General features: G+C 48.5%; 1 protein-coding gene across 1 annotated transcript in view; it reads left to right on the top strand.

Annotated features, from left to right (window-relative positions):
- Positions 1 to 625: 625 nt before the first annotated feature.
- The window catches only part of LOC135908472 (uncharacterized), a 125,872-nt gene continuing 110,503 nt past the window's right edge, over positions 626 to 15,994 (top strand). The window contains exon 1 of the mRNA XM_065440249.2: positions 626 to 655. The gene's annotated coding sequence lies outside the window, so the exon portion shown is untranslated. The remainder of the gene's footprint in view (positions 656 to 15,994) is intronic.

The raw sequence follows: 15,994 nt of genomic DNA on the forward strand, positions 1-15,994 counted from the left end.
TAAGTCGACCTGAGCTGGTGCGTTTTGGTCTGCTGCTCTACACTCTGGAAGAGGGAAGGGAAGTGAAAGTATTGGGATGGATGATGATGAAGAGCACTAATCAAAGTAAGCGACAAGGATAAGGGGAACCGAGGGGCCTAATCCTTTTTAATTACTATCACATAAGACAACTAAAACTATACTGATAGCAGCGCATAATAACTATTGTGGCAGGTCCATGCAGGTATATTTATTTATTTATTAGGTCGAATTAAGAATGTTATGAAATAGTTCATGATAATATATTAGATGATGCGCCATGAAGTTGAGAGAACCAGTGGATCATAAAGCTGTGTTCCCGAAGCGTTGGCAGGCAGCCTCAGCAAGCCACAAGGGGCAACTGATGAAGGATCACCACTGAAAGGGGAGTAAATTTCATCCGGATGTCGATGGATGATCACGGCATTACAGGACGAGCCATAATACTATCGCATTAGGGTTGCCCAGGCGTAGTTGACTTTAGTTGCGAGTTCTTTTCTTTTTTCTTCTGCCAGCTGCTGTGGTTGTGCGGCTTCTCTTATTTCTCTGGACCTACGGGCCACCGAATCAATTCATGGGGGACTTCGCCATAACAACATCATTTGGATCATCGCCACAGTTCAAGACTGAACCTCAGGTAAACAGAGGCCGTCAATTATTAATCTCTTGGCAGTACGGGAATAAAGTTAACGCGCGCGAGACGTCGCGTCCTAACGTGCATACGTGCAGCTGAGAACTGCGTACGAGTTCAGAACACGGGCACGCAGTAGGATTTACTCGGCCGGTCGTGTTACTCGACCTTCTACAGGTGGACATAAATTCCGAATGTCTAGAGAAATTTCACAGAAGCCGTTGCGTCTCTGTAGATAGTCTCCTTCGTGAGAACGTAGCCTATAGACTCGATTAGCAACGGGTAATTAAAAGCTCACACGTCTTCGTATCGAGGTAGTTAGGTAGTGAGGTAGGCGCAAGCGAACAAAACAGCGATGACCAAGAGCTCGTAACTGTTTCTGTAGTCTGCCCTCTCTCTCTTTTCAACTTTATATTCCCCCTTTTCCTTAACCCCAGTGTAGGGTAGCAAACCGGGCGCTCATCTGGTTGACCTATCTGCCTTGCCTCTATTTGCTCTCTTTCTCTCTCTCTCTCTCTTGCTCGTCGCCGATCTGTTTTTCTTGTGCCATGCTTCTTACACTATGTTTTCTGTCGACATATGTCACACGGGCTATGCGATCTTCGTAAAATGTCGGTTTCTTTTTTACTATACATACAATATAACATTTTCTGTGAAAGACCTGCAGAACGTATATCTATGGCGTCCTGCCGTAAGCAATGTGAGGGGGAGCAGGAATTCGCTTTTGAGCAACGATTACTAATTTCAATGTGTAACAAGTATACCATTCCCGTTCAACATTTAGCCTCTTTCGACACTTTTATGCAGCCCATGTGTTATGCAGCCAGTACGGTCTCTTGAATGATATTCAGATGTTCTTTTTCATATTGTTCGAGGGGATCCGTATAGATTTATTGCAAACTGTATATATGTTCATTTTATTTATTTATCGCAAACTCTTGTATTTAGTAAGGAACAACGACTAGTACTAAGAACAGAGTGCTAATAAGTAACCTTACGCAGTGTTGTTATAGCATACCAAGAACGACACTACGTAAGATTACTTGGTGCTAATACTAAGAACAGCATGCAGCTGTAACAGTCTCGCGTGCTTCTCCGTATGCGTAGCGTCGGCCGTGCTGCACGCAACTTGACAGCGCCAACGAGCAAAGAGGCGTGTTTTGTTTGGGTGGCCCATTCCGCCGAATAAGAAGGCCCGCGCATCCTGTGTCGAGTGGCGTGTCCGGCGAACGAGCCAGCAAACGAGCATGCCCTTCCCTCCCCCCCCCCCCCTCCCCCCTACACGAACGAGCGTCGAACGACCGAGGGTCGTTGCTCGTGTTGGGGTCAGCCGCCGAGTTTGGCTGGGTATGCCTCCGACACGGCCGGCCTGCACACATATATATAAGAAAACAAGAGCGGGTCGACCGCCTCCGGTGCTGAGAAACTGAACGTTGTAGACGCGATTGTGGCGCGAATAAAATGTGCGTTCGACAACCGTACGATAAGGTTTTGGAGCAGTTGTTCACCCAGTCCTGTCGAGAGCGAGAGAGTGGTTGCGGAGAGGAAAGGGGGCTATTTCTTGCAGTCTTTCGGGAAGGACAGTGCCCTCAGGCAAGGAGGAAGAATAGAAAGAGAAAAAGGAAATGCCGATAATGGCAGGGAGGTTAACCGGTGTACCTTGACTGACTACCCTGAGCGAAGAGAGGCCCCTGTAAGTGGGTAAACGAGTACAAAGCCAGGACTACACAATCCAGAGGTATCCAGCGTTCTAAAAGTCGCTTATTCAGGCCTGCAGACATATGAAGCCCTGAGCAGCGCAGATATACAATCCACTACACGGAGTAACTTTCGTACCAGAGACACTGTAGCGTACTTTACTCTGCCTATGTCCAGCATACAATCAAGAGTGACAGATTTTGGTCACTCCTCTGGCAACCATCAAAGTCAGACCGCCCTCGGAGGACTTTTATCCGGGTCCTTGCCCCAACCGAGATGTGCACTAGCAGTGTACGGGCCATGACGCAATTTCTGCACGACACAGGACTGAACTCAAGACTGTTCTTCGGGTACGCTGCTGCGTTGACCAGCATTTATCCCACCCGTATTCTTGTCAGCGTCATCGCCTGCCCCACGTTTGTTCCTCCTTTCCCCTTCCCCAGGCTGTTAGAGTGCATAAGCTCAGGCTGACCTTTCTTCGTTTCCACAAATAAAATCCTCTCTCTCCTACTTGTAAAGCACTGGCCTATAACTTGCTGTACTGGTAGAGAGAGAAAGAGAGAGAGAGACAAATGAGAGAAAGGTAGGGAGGTTAAACAGGGTTAAAACCTCCGGTTTGCTACCCTGCACTAGGGGAAGGGACTATTGACCAGTCTACCGTGCCGTACTCACATCGCACATCACTTGTCTCTCGCAACTACATCTTTGTGTTTGCCCGCACATTAGTGAGGTAGAAGGAAACGTATATATTGCGGCCGTGTATCTGTTCTCAGCAATATGCGTGACACGGATTTCTCAAGAGTGCACTATAAACGCAGTTACTGTTATAAAGGAGCACATTATCCCCATTTTAATGAGACCTGACATAATGTTAACAGCCACATGTGCTTAGGTTTGGTGCCAAATTACCGCTCCCATAAAATTTACTCCACTTGGTGTTAACTTCGGCCTGACAAAAAATATTCACATCGTGCAAACTCATGCCGATCTAGGCATTATTTAAGGTAACAAGCGTATGGGTCTTTTTTGTGTGTGAAGATGTGCACCTTTCATAAAAGTTATCTTGTTTACCCTATACAGTCTAGCCCACTTACAAAGGACTATTCCATGGCGCAAAGATGTGCTTGCTGTAGAAGTACATTCTAGCAGCATTCGCCTTCAATGTAACCTGTAAGGGGTTCGACAACTTTGCCCCCATACGTCGCTGCATCTGCTCATACGTTATCAAGGCTATATACAAAATTGGAAGATGTTCCACGCCGGTGTGGACGATTAGTGGTGCTGTAGGAGATGTGAGGAATTCTAGACATTTAGCCCGTCCGAAAACCCATTGCAGCTAACGGAATACCGTTTACCAGAGACATATAGGCGTTAACAGCCTAAGTCTTATAACAGCCGAGTTGATGGCGCCATCTTGTGCGCTGGGTTTAACCAGAGAAAAAAAGGTTCATTGCAGCGACCAACCATACAATATACTTACTTGTTGCTGTATTATGGGAATAGTAACGTGTATAAGGACAAGCCAGAGCTTTCTTTTGTGTGCAAGGCTGTCTGTGTTTTCGACAATAGCGTGCCTTGTCGCTGTAAGGCGGGGAGGCATGAAATGGGGCACTTAAGCAGGGAATATTTTTGTGCCCCAACAGGTCTTGAGCAGTCCCACGTCAAGTGATGCTCCTCTTCCTTAGTTTCCTATAAAACGCCCGCTTTTTTGAGCCAGTGATGAATCACTTCTGTTAAAACTCTGCAGTCGAAGGAAATTCCGGCATTTGCAGGCTATTACCGCCACTTCAAGCCACCACCACCCCATATGCCAGGAACATCATCTGGTGACGAAAAAATTGGATGAGGTTCAACTCTTGTGAACCTAGTTATCACGAGCGAAAAGTCAGTTTGACTTGGTTTTGCAAAGACTATGCACACAGTGTTTCGTTAAAGTTGGGCCACGGTCTTTCACACACGTTACACAGGCGGCCAAACCAGTTAACCCGTCCGTGAAGTCGCGTTGAAACCTCGATTTTGTCGCCAGCCGCAGGGTGTGGTTCGTCTAACGTTCGTTGTGGGTGCCGTTGCTTGTATCAACGGCTTCGCCTCCTTCTCCTTGTTGTTGGTGTTGCTGAACGACGGCGGCGGTTGCCGTAGCTTCGACCTTGGCACGCTTCCGCGCGTGGTAAGCTTCTGTATAACGTGCTAATCTGACCTCCCTTTGTTCTGGTTTTTCAGCAGGCGACTTTGCCTTTGTTTGAGATTTCGCAGCCTGCCGTCTAGCTGTATCTCCTGGATGATTGGATTCAGCCCCTGATGAGCGACTCGAAGTACATTTTACGATGCAAGAGCTTGACGCTGCAGTTTCTGTTTCCCGACGCTCACGCGCGCCACCAGGACCTGACGCAACCACGTACGCTGCATTATGCCATCTATGCCATCGCCGCACTGAAGTCAAAGCTGAGGAGTTTTGTTCACGTCATTCGCGTCGTTGCAGGAACAAGATGGGGCCCCTCGGAGTCATCATTATTCCAATTGTACTAAGCACTATTCGTAGGTTATATACGGTAGAGCATGCCGACGCTCTTAAGCATGGGACTTAGCTGTGTGCGCACGCTGGAGAGCATTCAAGCTCAAGCATTGCGCACATGTTTGGCCGGGCCTCCCACGATGTACGTCAACTAATGGAACAATAGCGGAAGCTCGTGCTTGTCCTACAGGTGTGTACTTGCCCTGCGAGCCTCTTCGAATGTACCTTCGCGTGTTGACCCGACACAGGCACCATCCTCACATCCGTCATCGCTCCCTGCCATCGACTCAGGTTCCAGCTTTTCAAGGACTCTATATCGCATCATCAGAATATTATGCCGCCAAGATCTTCTCCCGCCTGTACTCCGAGAATACCCCTGTGGGACTTGCCTAAACATTTCGTTACACTGCAGATCCCTGAAATTACAAAAATCATCCGTTGCATCCCCCCCCCCCATTGGCCTCAATCAATTTACCCTGTTTCAAATTTCTGCAGAGTACTGAGTACTGTACACGTGTATACCGATGGCTCTGTCACACCATATGCCTCCATTGCAGCCTTCGTCATCCCACAGATAACCAGCGCTCGGCGGTCTAAACTAGGCCATAGGTCTACATCAACTGCCGCAGGACTTGTTGATATCAGGGAGGCACTTAGATTTCTCTCCGAGGAGCCTCCTCAACCATGGACGATATTCTGCGATTCCAAACCAGCTCTTAAAACGATTTACTGTCCTCAGACGGGGCCCATGTTATTCAATGGCTATAGAAATTACAGAGCATCTCGACAATGCAAATAGAAATGACCACAGTGTCACCTTTCAGTGGATACCTTCAGACTGTGGCACGATAAGGAACCAACAGGCAGACGCTGAAGCGAAAACTGCATTAAATAATGCTTGTGAAGTAGGCATTCCGTTCTCACGAACAGACACAAACGCCCTACTTCGTTGCGTAATACGCAACCATACTTTGGAACACTGGACCCAACCGGTTTGACGACAGAAGCGAGTGCATAAATGGGATAAATAATTGAAATTTCGTATGCCTCACAAGCTCAAAAGGAGCCAAACAAGCATGGTGCACCGGATTCGCCTTGGTGTCGAATTCACCAACCGTTATAGACATCTGATAGGCTGCAGTGATAGTAGCCCAAACTGTGAATAATGTCGGCTACCAGAAACACTTGATCATATATTTTACGTTTGTCCCACGTACGCGCAAGAACGACAGCAACTGGTCTCTTTCATTGCAAACGTCGGTAAGAGGCCGCCATCAGACGAGTTTCCTCTATAGGTACTTCGCCTAATGCAAACAGCGCAGCCCTGATAACAAGTTTCGCTATAGCCCATAGTGTTCCAATGGATCCCGGGACACTGTGGGCTCAACGGTAATGAGATGGCCGATGCTGCAGCAAGGCGCGCCCTCAGCAATGGCCTGCGAACTGTAGTGCCATTCTCCAGACCGGACATCACATGCCTCCTGTCGGAATTAATGAGGAGTGCGACGAGGAGATACTGGGCCCAGCCAGACGCTCGTCACGTCCGCCTTAAAAGCCTGGATCCCGATATGAAATTTCCTATTCTGCGTAGAATTCCACGCCCTCATACATGCCTGATACACAGACTGCGATTAGGCGTCGCCTTCACGCGCAAATATTTGCACTTTATTGGACGGACAGACACCCCGGACTGTTCAGTGTGTGGCGCTGTAGAGACTACAGAACATGTGCTCGTGGTGTGCCCTGAGTATGCGCGAGAAAGACTGACATTGGCAGATACATTGAGACATTTACACAATGGACCACTGCCGGAGGACCTCTTGCTAGGCGCGTGGCCACAGAGTTGGCAGACGACAGAGACAATGCGTGCACTTTCACGTTTCCTAGGTGACACGGGCCTGGACTCACGCCTGTGATACCAGTTGCGTAATGTGTCATTCACCTCGTTACTCCCATTATCATCCCCCATTGTGACCCTTTTTCTTCCCCTCTTCCCCTTCCCTTACGTAGAGTAGCAGGCCAGATGCTCCATTATCCGGCCGACCTCTCTACATTTTCCATTCATTAAAATACTTCTTCTTCGCTATAGCCTTTCTCCAAGCCCCCGTGCTGGACGCACGGCTTTAGAGATGCCACAACGCTGTGAACTTGTACGTACGCACCTCTTCCTCATATCATCATCAACATCAGCCCCTTTCCTCCCCGTCCCTTTTCCCCAGTGAAGAGTAGCTAGGTCAGAACAAGCTAAAGCTCAGGCCGACTTCTCTGTCTTTCTGTAAATAAATCTCTCTCTCTTGGATTCAGCCTGTCGCTTGCGCTGAAGCGCACGCACAAATGTCCCAGAGGGAGCGACCAAGCGCCGGCGAAGCAGTCATTAAAGACGCATTTCCTCGGCGCGTAGGTGAGCGTTGGTCGACGTTGGCTGCCCCAGTACGTCGAACCATCGGTCGAACTATAGACTATTGTTGTTCTCACCAATGTGACGTAACGTGTGCGCGCGCTCGCGCTACGTCGGACTATGCTTAGCACTTTAACCCTCGCCTAGTCACGTGGTAACGCGGTGGCAAGGCTCCGAGCGAGCGCAGCTGCCGCGCCTCTCCGCAGCGGATCACGTGGCATGACGTCACACAGCCACACATGCGCTCCGGCAGCTCAAGGTCATTGCGACGCGATGAATGACCTTGAGAGACATGAGGCAGTAGAGCTTTCGCTCTAAAAGAAATGTCCACAATCTTTTGCCAGAAAGTGGCCACTGGGGTCTGCTTTAAGTGACGTCTACTCAATTATGGCATTCTCAAGATGTTGCTGTTGTTGTCGATCATAATTATGATATGGTAGTGGTAATGATACAGTAACGACAATTCTAAACTTCGCAGTCTCCGAATTCTGCCGGCGTTTGCTCAGCCCGAGCCCCGTATGGTTATTTGTGTGTATGTGTGTGATTCAAGAGTTTCAACAGGTGCGTTCACCGCCAGGGTATCCACATTTCGTTCCGCACATAGTCCCGCACGGCTTACATTGCAAGCTACCGCACGCTACAGTTTATTTTTCTCGTATACAAAACGTCGAACTTGAAATGCCCCCATCTTCCTCCCTTCCCCTCCTCCTTCTAACTGCTCTTCCAACGATGTTCGGGTGGAAAAGCTAAACAGGGCTTATTCTCCACGTCTTGATTTACGAGCCGGGTTATGACAACACCTCTGCCTAGATGTTTGCACAAAAAAAGTTTCTAGATAAATGACATGGCGACGAGTTCGTTGTAAACGGGCGGCTATCCGTATGCTTTTCGTAGAGTTAGGGGGAAAATCTGTTCGTGAAAATAAAGAATTTGGTTTGAATGCCAGTCGCGTGTATTTCTGTCTGCACGTCGCACGCCATCCTAAGTGACCAATTTGGTGCGAATAGGTTTAGAAAATCTTTGGTTCCTCCCTAGAGACTCGTCACACATCACACCTACATCAACGGGGCAAAAATTGAGAGGGAATATCACCTTCACAACCGCCCCCTCTATCCTAAATCTGCTTCTCAACGTTGTTTATAAGTGCTACAACTGCTACTGTGCTGTGTGGTGATAGCATGCGATGATAGTGACTGACTGCGATTGCGTATCTGTGCTTCATTTCTTTATCACTTTCGACTTTCCTGCCACTTAAGCTCCCCCTCCCCTCTCTTCCCAACGTAAGGGTAGCAAACCGGGTATTCCCCTCTGGTTAACCTCCATGCCTTCCCCCTTTCTTATCTCTCTCTCTCTCTCTCTCTGAACGTTGTACATGTGCGAAGGTTTGCTCTTTCTTCTGCAGTGTGAGCTTCTCTAAACCAGCAAAAAGAAAGAAGAAAGGAAGAGCGCACGCACCCCACTTGCACGCTCGAAGACTCACAGCTTCCGTACAAAGTTTCTGAAAGTGACCACTTCTTTCACTGATTGTCTAAAAGGCAAGTTGCACCGAGAAAGAAAACAGCACCTACTCTGATATGTTGACGTTCAGATAGCTGCTTTTCGAAGTTGTTATCAAGCAAGCCCAGTCAAAAAGTGCAAGAAAGCTCTAGCGGATATGACAGTCGAGCCCATGGTTCTACTACATATAGTTAAGCTTGGATCAGTGACCGCCTTTGAACGCGCAGTGAACTCTATTCTGTGTGTACGCGCATCATCTTTTTCCACTTCCTTCCCACTTCCCTTTCTCCTGATCTGATGTCCGGCCATAACGCCGGACATCAGATTTTTCGTCCCATGAGCCATCTAAGGGCTTCGCCTTAATGTATATACTTACTCAAGACATTGCCACTCAGGGACACGTTCTCCGAGCAGCGCATGAACGCCTACACAGCTAGCGAAAGACAAATGCTAGCAAGCTGCAGTAGAGCGAAATTTTAACAAGAATACACGTCATGTGGTTGAGTAGTCAGTCTAAAGACGAGCCTTGATATGAAGCCACGTTGCCGGCGTATGCCTTATACCAACCGAGGCAGCAGCACAATGCCCTGGGAAACAGTGTTTTCTGAAACAACACAGCACACGGTTACGTAAATGGTAATGGAATTTAACAGAGAAGGCGAGAGCGATTGCCCGTACAAGGAGGGAGCCGAAACGTTCACCGTGGGGTGCTGAAATACCTGGAAAACGACGACGCGAAAAATCATCTCATACTTCGTGAACCCGAGAGCAAGATGGCATGCAAGAACGAAAGCAAACCTCCTTTCTACTTTAAGTTCCTCCAAACATTTAGACCAAATGCTGCTACTTTCTGAATGCGACGTCTTAAGGGAGGCCTTCTTTCAGAACCCAGTAGCCTGCGAAAGGCAGGCAATCCTAATGTTTCCCACTCGCCGCAACGTCCTTACGACACAAATAGGATTACGGGCGGTGAGCCGATGACTCTGGAAAGTATAACAATAATATTTTTCCAGCTAACAAAACAAAATCGGCCGCACGCGTCCCACTTTTCGGCAGCTTCGAATGGTAGCTCACGAACTCGGTTACAGCCTTGATACGCTTCCCTTAATTTGACGCACTGCCTATAGTGTTACGTTCTCGTCCCTCCCGAAACGTTTTCGCGGTCCGCGAGCTTCCCGAAGAGTTCACTAATGTTCCACGGCCATTGGACCGTGTCGGCCAGGCCGTACAACGTGTAGCTGCCGGCGCGGGGTCGGCAAGCTTGCAGAACCGCGGCACCGTCTACTAATCAAGCGTATCGCTTTGCGCCCTTGTTGCCGGAATCGGGCGACCCGGTCCCTTGTTGGCGCCCGTGCAAAAAACGAGCAGCCCGTGTCGAACTCTTAGCAGCGCGGGCTCGCTCATCACCGCGCCTCGCCGTACGCGAAGGCAAGCGGCTGTGCGTGGCGTGTTCGGGCAGTCGACTAAGAAAGTTACATAAGCGAAAAACTGGAGGTCTTTCAGAACATCTTGAAGCGTAAGGGCTGCAGTGTACTTGCTTGCAACTCACCCGTCCGCGGCGCCACCGAGCCATATTCGTTTTTGCCCTTTCCTTGTACTCCAAATAGTGGAGGCGGGAACACACGCCGTAACTGTGGCTTTTCGTAAACCCCAACGTAGACAAACACAGACGAAGTCCGCAGCCATGCTTCCGCAATGCAGGCAGTAACAAAACTATATAATGAGTACAGCCGCTCACGGACATTTCTTTTTTTGCTAGGCGAATTGAACGGAGCAATACCTTCGGAACTCGAACTCTCAGTCAAAGACCCAGAAGCGAGAGAAAGAGAGCGTATACGTTCACAGAGAGCGTATACTCTCTCAGCTAAGCACTCCTGCTTGCGATTCCAGAAGCGTAACTTACACCAGTATGGCTTCGAGTATGGCAGTGAGGCTCTTCGTCGGGGCCCCTCAAAGTGTCTGCTTTCGTGTCAGAGCGCATTGAGGAAACGTGCAATTTGTTCAAACCGCTCGAAGGTCACGATATCCGCGTGCATTAAGCATCAAGCTTCGCGACGCCACAAGGACTCCAGAGCACCGGCACTTACAACTAGGAGCGCACGCGCCGCAGGTGATCGTATACATCCCATTTAGTCAAGAATTATGATAGGCTAATTAAATATACTTATGCTTTCAGTAACCTCTGGCGTGCCTCAAGCCAGCGTGCTTGGCCCACTACTATTTCTTATTTATTGTAATGACATAGTTGATGTATTAGGGGCTCCTGTCAATATTCGTCTGTTCGCAGACGACTGTATCATTTTTAACGATATTAATTCATTTAATGATAAACTATATCTTCATTTAGCCTTAAACAACATTCTTGAGTGGAGCAACAAGTGAGGAACGAAACTTAACCAAGATAAATCTGTGGTTCTACGTATAACACGCAAAAAACTACCCCCGAAGTTTTCTTATTCTATTGGCCAAGTCGCCTTGACCGAAGTGAGCGAGTACAAGTATCTTGGAATTACAATTACTAACGACCTAAGTTGGAATAGCCACATTGCTGCTACCACCTCTTCTGCTTTCAGAAAGGTATGTCTACTTTGCCATAAGCTTAAACATGCATCCCATGAAGTAAAATCATTAGCCTATACCACTTTTATTCGATCCGAATTCGAATACTGGCGCGTTATTTGGGAACCGTTTACCAAAATCAACATTAACGCCCTTGAAGGGATACAGAGAAGAGCCATACGTTTTTTTTTTTTTCAAATACGGCCGAAAAGAGTCTATAACTGAATTACTACGGACAAATGGTTTTCACACTCTTCAAACGAGGCAAAAAATAATACGCCTGAAGTTCCTTTACTCCTTCGTAACCCGTAAATTTTCTTTAGATGCTAGTCCATACATAACTATTTTTGCATCCAGGAAAGCCCGTCATGCCCACCCCGTCACTCCTCTTTAAATTTTCTTTCTTTCCTCGAAGTATAGAAGAATGGAACCTCATCCCTTTCCATCATCCGAACTTACCTGAATCAATTCAGTCATATTATTAGTATTTCCTAAGTAACACTGCTGTTTTGTGCCATATTTTTCCATTTCATAACTTTTATATTTTGCAATTCTGCCTATTGTACGGCTATTTTCTATTTCTCACCTTGCCCCTCCTGCTTGGGCCACACGGCCTGCAGTATGATGCAAATAAATAAACTTGTCAAGGTTCCATTAATCTTGTTCCAAGCTACTGCAGACTCTATTGGATGAAATTAGAGATGGCAGAGTGATAGCCCGCGCATTTTCCAGCGAGTTTCCATAATTAAAGAGCAATTGAATGTTTATTATAAGTGCACCCCGTCATGTCTCGTTTGAGAAGTTCGTTAAGGATATCAGTCATTGTGCCGAGCGGAAAAAGTTTCGGGAAAAGAGAGGCCAGGCGGACAGGACAGACGCTCACCAGCTGCTGAGGATTCGTCGAAACCTTTCTAGATTCGCAACAGAAACACGCGTGCGCTGGGATCAGCACGCACATGCGCCTCGCACGAAACGGGCACTGGACAATTTCGAGAGGAGAAACGGCACACACGTCGCGTCGACGATAAAGTTTACAAAGCAGCGCGACATCTGGCATATATGCACGGAGACAAAATCATTAAATGCGCTTTCCCCCATTTCTCTTTGACCTGTTCAGATAACGTAGTTCTTTTTTACGTCAGGCGCACTGAAGGCGCACTGATGCACGAGTCGCTAAGGTTATCAGCCTGAGCAGCTTCCAAACTCTCCCTCTCCAGCCTATACGCTTGGTCCTACCAGAGTCCTTCCATGTTTCTTTCTGGTCACGAAACTGCCGCCTCAGTTTCATATAGCGCCAGCGCCCGCCGCTAGAGGCGCAACCGTGCATGAGAGGGCATGCGAACGCTGCTACCGGTGTGGTTGTGTGTGGGGCAGCCTCGGTATTCTAGCTTTCTCAACTTCCTCAACGATCGCTTTAGTTTCACGTAACTATTTTTAACATTGAATATAATTAAATTACTGCCTGAGCGTGTCTTCTGCGATGATATGAGCGCACGGGACGAAAAAAAAAGCCGCTCATAACATGGAGCTTGCGGATGGAGCTGATGGCCGACGTTTGCTGAAACAGCGGGATGCGGCCACGTGCCTTGATATGCACGTGTCGATGCTCGCCGCCACACGAAGCCCTCAAAGAAGTTGCGTGCTGCCCGGGTCTATCGTGGAGACATGGGCTCATGCGGGAGGGATCTGTCAAACGGGCCGGTGGATTGCGTTGTGTTCAGTGGCCGACAGCATAATTCGCGAAAGACATGCAATACCATCGCCCATATTGTGATTTCAAATCATGGCTGATCGCTGATATCTGATAGTGAAAGAGATGGTTTGCTGATAGATGCATCACCATACATCGCTACAGAGCTGCCTGTCAGCTACAGTCGCGGGTGACGTGCCTGTTTGCTATAGAAGAAGCGGGTACATAATGAAAGTATTGAGACTGAAGAATGCCTACATTATTTCTCTTCCTATGATCATTTCGTGTACGTGTGAACAATGATAATAACAATGGGTTGTGCTTCAGTGATTAGCCTTGCCAGGTCCATGCTCTCGCCGTGCAGAGTCGCCACAGTCGCGGTACTCGCTTAACAAGCCCAACGTACACACCTTAGTCGGATCCTAGAGCTTAGGTCCTGTCATCAGAACTCCGAGCAACAAATGGACATGACGATCCTACATCTACTGCTGCCGGTCAGCGTTCCAGCGTTTCATTGATAACTACGTTTGCAACTGTACGGATCGGGCACGTGTGATGGAGGCAAAAAAGGCTGCCGTTCTCGAGCGTCGAAAAAAAATAAAAGAATTTAACGAGGGCTCGTTGTGTGATCCACGGAAAAAAAAGGAACTGGAGCACGTTCGCCGCACCGACGAAAGCGCGTTATGGGCCAGCTAGGCCAGCCAGCGTACCGGCGCGCTCAGCACGAGCTTGCTCGTTGTTCCTATGACTGCTGCTGTCGGCGCTCGGAGCCCCAAGCTCGCTCGAGCGTGGCTCCAAGCGGTCACGCTTCATTCTACCTCGGTCGTTTTCTTCCCCCCGCACTCCTCCTCCTCCTCCTCCACATTCGCTGCTCTCAAGGGGAATCACTACACTGCACGCGAGATTAAAAGGAAGCTCGCATCCATGTCGAAACCAAACCACCACGGAGAGGATAAAGACTCGAGCGCCAAACGTAGGAAAACACCGCGCTCTCTAATACGTGTAAAGAAAAAAAATTCGACTACAGACAGAAGATTACGGCCAGAGAAAAGTGCGCGGAGCTCTTTTGCCACTTCGAAGGCCAGCGAAGCGTCCCCGTGTCGAAATAAACACACTTCGCTACGGAACTCCATGAGCAGAAGACAAAACAGAAAGATGGAACGAAAAGAAGCTTGAAACTGTTCGCCGCCTTGTAGCGGCGTTCATTTCACTCCTCAGAAGCTGGGATGCTATGCAATAGTGAACGTGGAAGAGAGAGAGAGAGAGATAGAGAAAGCGCAGACGGCGCTGCACTACAGCGCCGCTCGAAACACGGAAAGACAGCGCGTTCTTTCACACAAAGTTTCCACGAAGTCTCTTTTGCTCTTTCTCCATTTCCCTCAGCCACCACTGGCGCCCCACTCGCTTCCACGACGAAATTACCGAATTTTCCGGTCCACAGCTCGCGCGAAGAGGCCGTCTTCCTTACCAAGAAGTGGCGTAAAATAAATAAATAAAAAAATAAAAAAACAGCAACAACAGAAGGTGTGATGATCGGGAAGTTCCACGGCAGTTTTCGAGCGTGGGGGTACGGGCCAGGGTGACTGAAGGACATGCACGAATCGAGTTGCAAGAGTGGGCTATAATAAATAGTAGGGAAATGCATGCATGCATGCGCTCGTGTGCGCGTCAATGTCAACATGCGTGTTTATTTGGGCCGCGCTGTCATTGCAGGGGCCCGCGCTTCCGAGAGACGCCCGAGTGTGCGAACAAGTGCAGGCGCGCAAAGAAAGAATGGTATGCTGCAGCCGACGGGCCCGTGCCACAGAAGCCCAGGCACCAGCAACGGCCGTGGCCCACATGGCACAGCGCCTCGTAGATTTTGCGTATAGAAACGAGTGTTTTACATGCCGCTGTACGCATTCTCCCCACCGCAAGAAAATATGTGTGACGGTGTATAGTCTTCGACAACCTCGGAAAATTCCTGCACCGAAATTATAGTTCGCATGCAAAAAAAAAAAAAAAAAACGCGCCGCTTTAACATTAAAGCGAAACTTTGTTTCCCGATTTGCGTATCAGTATTTCACAGTATATAGATATATATTTCAGGACGGCACAATTTTTTTCGAGACATTCACACCCAAAGTGTGCGACGAAATACACAGGCGTCCCATTTACTTCTGTGCTTCAATGCATAACACGGCGTTTTGCTAGAAAAGCAAGTGGAAGAACAGTGCATTTTTAACCGCCACTTTGATGGCACATATCCAGAAATCCGTGCAATCCTCAAACTTTGTTCAAAATGGATACGCTTTGCACAGTCACCGGTTATATTTCACAAACTGCAATATGAAGGACGGCGGCGGTGCTGGGCCAGGGAAGCTAAAAAACCACCACAACAAAGAAGTGGGAAGGCAGGTAGATGAATGGCCTCGAATATCACGCAGAACCAGAAATATAGGAATGTCAAAGACTGCTGCACCGTTCAACAACCCGGTGAATGTTGAAGAATGTGACAGTGACGAAGGGAAAAAAAATTTCAGAAGGGGAGTGGTGATGGATACGAGGAGGAGGGAGGGAGGGCGCATAAAGGCGTCAAAAACGAAGTTGACAGTTAATTATGGACATAGGTAGAGCGTCTCGTCACTGCCCAATCGCTCAACACCAGACGGCCGTAGCCAGTCGCCTGGCTGAGTCTCACCTACCCCGTGCTGCTTGCTGCGGAGTGCCCATCCTGACCAAATGTCTCAGCAACTTCCAAAATAGACGGGTGCCAGGAAACACGACACTTTCAAATTTCTCGGAGATACTGGCCCTTATCCGCAGCCAGCTCCTGGCTTACAAACTTTGGGCCGCCCAGCAGGCCGGCCTGCTGATAAGGGCCGCTTGCAGCAGGCGCGTGGGAGTCGCCCGCTGCGCACGCCTAGCAGTACCTAAATGAAGTTTTTCAACCAGCTGGCCCTTATGTTACTGCAAACTACGGATGCCGTAATTTTCACAAAGGCTTCTAAA

This window comes from Dermacentor albipictus, chromosome 3, assembly GCF_038994185.2.
Source record: "Dermacentor albipictus isolate Rhodes 1998 colony chromosome 3, USDA_Dalb.pri_finalv2, whole genome shotgun sequence".
NCBI lineage: Eukaryota > Metazoa > Arthropoda > Arachnida > Ixodida > Ixodidae > Dermacentor > Dermacentor albipictus.